Source organism: Pseudomyrmex gracilis, unplaced genomic scaffold, assembly GCF_002006095.1.
Source record: "Pseudomyrmex gracilis isolate BER0280 unplaced genomic scaffold, ASM200609v1 scaffold_890, whole genome shotgun sequence".
NCBI lineage: Eukaryota > Metazoa > Arthropoda > Insecta > Hymenoptera > Formicidae > Pseudomyrmex > Pseudomyrmex gracilis.
In genome coordinates this window covers 2,784-11,034 of record NW_018021474.1, presented here as the reverse complement: position 1 = coordinate 11,034, position 8,251 = coordinate 2,784, and the positions used below count along the sequence as shown (strand labels likewise).

The 8,251-nt window shown below is 37.8% G+C and overlaps 1 pseudogene; it reads right to left on the bottom strand.

Moving 5' to 3' along the window:
- Window positions 1-357: 357 nt before the first annotated feature.
- Window positions 358-7,733, bottom strand: LOC109861626 (annotated as a pseudogene).
- Window positions 7,734-8,251: the final 518 nt, after the last annotated feature.

Genomic DNA, 8,251 nt, shown 5'->3' with positions numbered 1-8,251 from the left:
TGTTCCAAATGTAAAAAACTTCTGTATGTTGCAAAAAAATGTTATTAAATCTTTAAGAATCAATTTTTATTTGCTATCTCTCCGGCACATTAAAATAAATAAAAAAACATCTCACATTCTTGAATAGTAAGTGTATTTATAAACATGATATTATAAATATATTTTTATTTATAAATATAAAATAACAATATGTGTATTTATCTATTCATGCGGTTGCGGATTTCATCGCGCTTCCTTTCACCCAGTTGTCTCAACACAGTTTCGTGATCTTGAAGTCCTATTGGCTCATTAAACTGTTCTTTGTTTAACTGTTCTTTGTCATCAGATTCAAATAAATCATTCGAATCAATACATATGTTATGTAAAACGCAACACGCTATAATAAAACGACTCATTTTATAAACAATGTGGAAATCCACTAACATTAGTTGCCGAAATGGGACTTCCGTTTCCAGCAGCGAGTTGGCAAACAGTGGTAAAAAATATTGTGAGCGTTTTTAGTCTTTTTTTGACGAAGTTAGCCAGTGGTTAGAGTGAGTGTGGTGTGTGAGTGTGTAAGAGAGTGGTCGGAAGGAGAGGGCATATAGGTGGAGGTGAGTGTAGCGAGGGGAGAGTATTAAGAAAGGTTAAAGGGTGGCAAGGAGCAGGGAGGTTAGGAAAAAAAAGGAAGGTGGTGAATAGAAGGTGCAGAGAGTGCAGAAGGGGCAGAGGGTGTAGAGCCTTAGGGAATTCTTGGGGACATCTTTAAGGCGGAAAAGGTTTAAGCCTTAAGGTAGCGAGAAAAGAGAATGGCAGAAGGAAACAAAAAAAGGATAGAAAAAAAGCTGAAAAATATGGAGGGATGGAGGAGAGGGAGGTCGGGTAGCGAGAGCTCGCCTCTAGATATTTGGGTAAAGAGAAAAAGGGATGGTGAAAAGGGAAAGGAGAGAGAGGGGGAGTGGTTGTTCGCAAAGAACAGGAAAACGGTGAGATCTCCGAGTGGAAAAGAGGAAGGTGGAAAGGAGAGAAATACAGGGAAAGAGGGGAAAGAAGGAAAAAATGGGATATGGGAGGAGCTAGAAAAGACTAGGAGGGAGATGGGGGTGTATATTGATAAGAGAGAGAGAGAGAGAGGTAAAAAGTATGGAGAGGTAGTTAGAGGATTGGAAGAGGAGGGAAAAGATATTACGAATGGAGAGGGAGAAGATGAAAGAAAAAATGAGAGAGCTGGAGAAAAGGTTGGAAAAAAGAGGGGAGAGAGGAAAAGAAAAAGGAAGGGAAAAAAGAAGTAGAAGTAGAGAACAAGTGGGAAGAGAGATTGAGAATGATAGAGGAGAATATAGAGAGAAAAGAGAAGGAAGAGAGAAGGAGGCGGAATGTCATAATAAAAGGGGTTCCCAAGGAAAAAGGTGACTAGAAATGGGGAGTGGAAAAGCTTTTAAAAAAGATAGGAGCGGAAGTGAGGATAGGCGAAATGAGGAGAATAACCACAGGAAGGGAGGATAAAGGGAAAATGGTGTGGTTAAGGCTCGAGAGGGAGGAGGACAAGAAGCAAGTGTGGGATAAGAAGAAGAGATTAAAGAGGAGAAAAGTATGGATAGAGGAGGATCTATCGTGGAAAGGAAGGGAGGTAAAAAGAAAATTAGGCGTAATTGCGGCGAGAGAGAGGAGGAAAGGAAAAAATGTCTGGATGGAGGATGACAGGATAAAGATGGAGGGGGTTTGGTGGAGATGAGACGAGGAGAAAAGGGGCTTGGTTAAAATAGTAAAAAAGGGGGAGCAGGGAGAGAAGGGGAAGAAAACGGGGGAAGGATCGGGTGGGGAGAGAGGAAGATTTGGGTAGGAAAATTAGGGGGAGAGAAGGGAGAACAAAATCATGAAAGTGAGGAGGAGGAAAGGAAGGATGAGAGTGTGAAAGTGGTGTTTTGGAATGTGGCTGGGCTTAAGGGAACAAATAAAAGTTTTTAGAAGGGGTTGAAGAGTTGGAACGTGGTGATTTTGATAGAAACCTAGGTGGACAAAAAAGGGTGGGCGGGGATTGCTGGGAAACTGCCGACAAATTTTAGTTGGGAGGTATAATGGGCGGGTAGGAAAAATAGGAAAGGTAGGGCTATGGGAGGGATGTTACTGAAAAGGAGTAAAGAAGGGGATAAAGGCAAGAGAGGAGAAAGGATGGAAAGGGAGGGATAGGATAATGGTGAGACGAGTGAGGATAGGGGGAGAGTAGTGGAGGATCGTGGGGGTGTATATAAACGGGGGGATAGAGAAAAAATTAGAGGAGTTAAGGGAGTGGATGGAGAGGGAGAATGGAAAAATAAGGACAATAGTGGGAGGGGATTTTAATGCAAGGACAGGAGAAAAGAGTGGAGAAATGAGGGGAGAAGGAAAGGAGAAGGAGGATAGGGGTAGGAGGTTGAAGGATAAGAAAGTGAACGCGGAAGGAAAATTGTTGCTGGAGAGGATTGAGGAACTGGGATGGGTAATATGGAACGGGGACACAAAAGAAGACGAGGAGGGGGACTAGACATACACGAGTGGAAGAGGGGAGTCAGTGATTGACTATGTGTTAGGGAAAGTAAGCACAAAGGAATATGTACAGAAAATGGAAATAGGGGATCAAGTGGATTCGGATCACCATGCGGTGGTGATCTGGATAAGAAGTGGAAAAAAGGTGAGGAATGGGGATAGGGAAGGGGATAGAGAGAAAGATGGAATAAAAAGGATAATATAGACGGAGGAAGGAAAAAGATAATAGATGGAGGAGATGCAGAAGGAGATAAGGGATGAGAAAAGGGGGGTTGAAAAGAAATGGGAGATTATGAAAAAGTGAATAAGAAAGGTGTTAGGAGAAAGGGAGGTAAGAAAAGTAGGGAGTGGGAGAAGGGTGTGGTAGGATGAAGAGTGTAAGGAGGCAAAGAGGAATGTAAGAAGGGAGTTAAGAAGGTGGAGAGAAGGAAGAGGGTGTAAGGAGAAGTATGAGGAAAGAAAGAAAGAATACAAGGCGTTGTGTAATAAGAAAAGAGAGGAAGAAAACAGCTTGGGAGGAGGTGGTAAAAAAAGCGAAAACGTTGGGGCAGGTGTGGGAAGTGGTGAATAAAGAGAGAAGAAGAGAGAGAGGAGGGGGTAGTAGGATTGAGATAAGAGAGTGGGAGGATTATTTCAGGAAGCAGTTGGGGGGGGGGTGGACTGGAAAGTGGTGAGAGGGGAAAAGGGAAAGAGGATGAAAGGGGAGGAGGATATTAGAAGGGAAGAAATTTTAAGGGCGATTGAAAAATTGAAGGTAGGGAAGGCGTCAGGGGGGGATGGTATACCAGCAGAGACATGGAAGTTTGGAGGAAGAAATATGCAGGACTGGGTGTGGAATATATGTAGGAGGATATGGGCAGGAGGGTGTGGATCGATGAGTGGAATGAGGGAATAGTGGTGCCAGTACTGAAAAAAGGAGAAGGAAATAAGGTGGAGAAGTATAGGGGTGTGACATTGGCCAGATCATTGTATAAAGTGTATGCGGAGTTGTTAGCAGAAAGGTTAAGGGAGAGATGGAAGAAAAGAAACTAGTTCCGGAGAGTCAGGCGGGGCTCAGGAGGGGAAGGGGTACGATGGATAACATTTATGTAATAAATTACCTAGTTAGCAGAAATTTAAGTAGAAAGGGGGGTAAGTTGATTGCGTTATTTATTGATTTGAGGGCGGCTTTCGACACGGTTAATAGGGAGACTTTACTAAGAGCGATGAGGGAGAAAGGGGTGAGAGAGGGTTTAGTGGGAAGGTGTGGGGACTTATATAGGGAGACGAGGAATAGGATAGCGGCAAGGGGGAAGGTGGGGAATAAATTTTGGACAGGTAGGGGGGTGAGACAGGGATGCCCGTTGAGCCCATATCTGTTCAATCTGTTGACGGCGGATATGGAGGACTATTTGGGTAGGAACGGATGGGGTGGGGTAAAGGTAAGAGGAAGAAGGGTTTATGTATTGGGGCGTATGCGGATGATTTGGTGTTGTTAGCGGAGGAGGAGGAAGGGATGAGGGGAATGATGAAAGGGATGGAAAAATATCTGGCAGGAAAGGGTTTAGAAGTAAACGTAAATAAATCAAAAGTGATGAGATATAGGAGGGGAGGGGGGAAGGAAAAAAAGCTGGAATGGTGGTGGAAAGGGAAGAGATTGGAGGAGGTAAGGGAATTTAAATATTTAGGGTATGTGTTTCAGAGAAACGGGGGGAGGGAGGCGCAGATAAAAGAGAGAGTGAGAAAAGGGGCGGCTGTAATGAGTCAGGTGAGGGGGATTGGGGTAGAAGGTTATGGCTGTTCAACGTTATTGGTTTGGTCAGTGGTTGGATATGAGTGAAGGATGGTTAAGGAGGCTGGAGGAATATAGGGGAACGGAAAAGGAGGTAGGGCAGAAGGTGGGAGAGGATTGATTAGGAAGGGAGGGATGATAATTGAGTGAGTGAGAGCTGAGTGAATGGATGTGTGAAAAGAAGTGTTTAATTGTATGTATGTATGAAGTAAAGAGAGTATGAAAACCAATGGCGGAGTAGCTGAATAGAGTTGACTGCCGGAAGGGGAGGTTCGCATGGCGTAGAGTAAGGTAAAGCGATTGCGTGTGCGTGTATATAGTATTTTAATTTTTAAGTTAGATGTAAGGTTAGTTGTAAGAGTAAATGTAAGATTTTTTGTATAAGGTTTTGTAACTTTAAGGGGAATTAATAAACAATATCTATCTATCTATCTATCTAGTTGCCGAAATCTACCTTTTAGTAATCCGAATGCATTTTCAATTTTAACTCTGGTTGCTGACAATTTTTCGTTGATTTTTATGTGTGATGGTGTTAAAGTTCCCAAATCTTTGTAAGGTGTCATGAGAAATTTTTTTATAGGCGCTGTCACCTAATAAATGGAATTTTCCACTTTCGCAAATCTGTTCTATATCCTGTTTTAAAAACAATAATTTGAAAGTTCGACTGTCATAAACTTTTCCAGGAACTCTTGTGAAGACATCAAGAAATGTTTTTCTGTAATCGCATACTACTTGCAAAACTATGCTTGTCGTATGTCTATTTGCATACGTCGTCTGCGATTTATGTGCAGAAGTACGAATGTTGATGTACAAACCATCAATACATCCAATTACTCCTTCAAAACCAGAGATCTACTACAAATAGATATTCATTTTTTAGATGTATAACGGGAGCGTCCCGTTTGCCCACGTTGCGATTGCCCACAGTGACTATTGCCCACGTTGCGATTGCCCACGTTGCGATTGCCCACGTTGCGATTGCCCACGTTGCGATTGCCCACGAGTTGCTTTTGCCCANATATTATTTTAATAACACTGTGATTATTTCTTATCATTATTAAACATGTTTAACAATTATAATAATAGATTACAATTTGCAATTAAAATTCAAAACAACAATTTGTTAAGTTTCTTAGAAGTTAAGGTTCTAAATTTGAATGAGAAATTATGTTTTGAGTGGTACCATAATTTACTTGTTCGGGTAGATATTTTACCTTTTCTTTGTTTCATCCGAAATCACAAAAGATTAGTACTATATTTAGCATGGTGAATAGAATAATGTTAATATCTGACTTTTGTTTCAAAAAGAATAATTTTAAATTTATGATTGATGTGTTAATTAAAAATGATTATCCTTTACATTATATTTTTAAGACTACAAGAAACAAAATCAAGTTTTTACTTATTGGTAACTTAAATTTAAATTCTGTCACTAATTCTACTCTATTATCAGGTGATAATGTAAAAATTGTCACTTATTTTGTTGTTCCTTATTTGATTGGTTTAAAATTCTTTCAGTAAGTTTTTTAAAAACTTTAATGAAACATCCTTGGCATTTCGAGGTTTGAATAAATTAATCAAGTTTATAAGAGTTACAAAAGACGTTACAGCGCATAATCAAAATAAAAATGTAGTGTTCCAAATCAATTGTAACAACTGCAATGTGTCCTATGTTGGACAAACAACAAGAATGTTAAAAACAAGAATTAATGAGCATAGTAATCAGATTAACAGAACTTCAAATGTTGCTTCTGTTGTTACCAAACATCGTTTAGTAAAATAATATTTTGTTAAGGCTCGTGAAAATGTCATACAAGAATATAAGGCCGATACGAGCCATTCCCAGGATGTTGAGCAGGAACTTGAACGTGCATACAAATATGTATACATCTATAACAAGTATTACTTGTAAATTTTTACAAGTAAGTTTTTTGAATATAAAATTCAATTCGTAAATTAGTTCCTGCTCAACATCCTGGCAATGGCTCGTATCGGCCTTATATTCTTGTATGACATTTTCACGAGCCTTAAAAAAATATTATTTAACTTACGCTGGCTGCAATTATAAGCGTTTCGAATTATCAGATCTTCTTCGATATATATATCTTTAATATATATATTTCTTGTGTGCGTGTGTATGTCACTGAACTCCTCCTAAACGACTGGACCGATTTTGATGAAATTTTTTGTGTGTGTTCAAGGGGATTTGAGAATGGTTTAGATTCACAATTTGGTCCACTGGAAAATGTTTTTTNGGGCAATCGCAACGTGGGCAATCGCAACGTGGGCAATAGTCACTGTGGGCAATCGCAACGTGGGCAAAAGACTCCCACTCTGTATAACACTTCTTTTACTGATATCGATATGTATCGTTAAGACCACATTTTCCTTTTTTGGACATATTTATAACTAGGCCTAAGTTTTTTATATTAAACTTTGGAGATATACATAAAAAATATCAATATTTTTGTACGCTCACGATTTCAAACTTTCTCTATAACTTAGCCAGATTTGCGAATATCGGAATATTTGGAGAAATTATTTTCAAGACTATAAACTTTAAGAAAAAACAAAATAAAAAAAAATTAAGTTTTTTAAACACAAAAAAAAATTTTTAGCTTTACTAATTAAATAATAATTGTTATAACAAATAGTACAGCTATATAGACAAGCAATTAAAACCAGAATATTATACATTTTTAAAATTTTCGGCAACAGCACATTTCTCTTCTGAAGTAAGTGGGAATGTATTTCCTTAGATATCTTGTACAGAAAATCCATCACTCTTTGCAGCACACATTCGCAAGTTGAGATGCTAACATCAAACCGATCTCCTAGTTCTTGAAGTGAACATTTGTTTTTTGCGAACCTTGAAAATAAAAAGAAATAGTCGTAAATTTTAAGGAAATAAAACAATTTTCGTAAGCTACAGATATGGAAATATCAATAAAAACAATATCAGAAAGAGCACCGCTAGAAAAGAGAGTTGTTTATTAATAAAATTAAATCATTAAGATGTGACCTCTTTTCATTTAATAAACAATCAGCTTATGTAGGAAAATAAAATAAAAGTTTTTATTCATGATGAAGATTCTTTTCTGTGACTCGAAATTTCCGAAGCTTAAAAACCTGACACAAAGCATTTTTAAACATTTTTGAATCTAAAAAAAAATTAATTAAACTAATTAATTGTAATTTCAATAAAAAAAATATTTCAAAAAAGGTTTATTTGTCAGTTTTTTGAGCTTTGGAACTCATAAGTAACAAGAAAAATCAATATCTATGGGTATTAACGTTCTTTAATTCATTTTTCTTCATCTTATTAAATTCTTATCATTATTTTTACTAACCATAAAAACAATAACACATGGTTTTCTGCTGATAAAATTGGTGTTCTACCATGAGACCTGTCACTTGGATAAAATGTTGATCTTTCGAATTTTTCAATTATTTTGTAGCAAAATAATATTTTAAGGCTCGTGAAAATGTTATCCAAGAATATAAGGCCGATACGAGCCATTCCCAGGATGTTGAGCAGGAACTTGAACGTGCATACATATATGTATACATCTATAACAAGTATTACTTGTAAATTTTTACAAGTAAGTTTTTTGAATTGAAAATTCAATTCGTAAATTCNCACATCTTTTTATTTAACACAGCTTCTACATTTCACTTCACTAATACAGTATACACATACTCACACGCTATCGAATGGTCGAATTGTGATAAGTGTACATGTAATGACGATAAAGATTGTAATAACTTTTTAATAATAATTTTCATTAAATCGGTCCAGATAGTTATAGCTTATTAAAAAAAGTTTGAAATTTTCAAATGAAAAACGTGTGTACAGGACAACGTCTGTCGGGTCCGCTAGTATATATATATATATATATATTGCGAGACTAACTCCAAGTGCCTCGGTGGCCTAACAAGGAAGGCGATGGCACGGTAAGCCGGAGATTCCAGGTT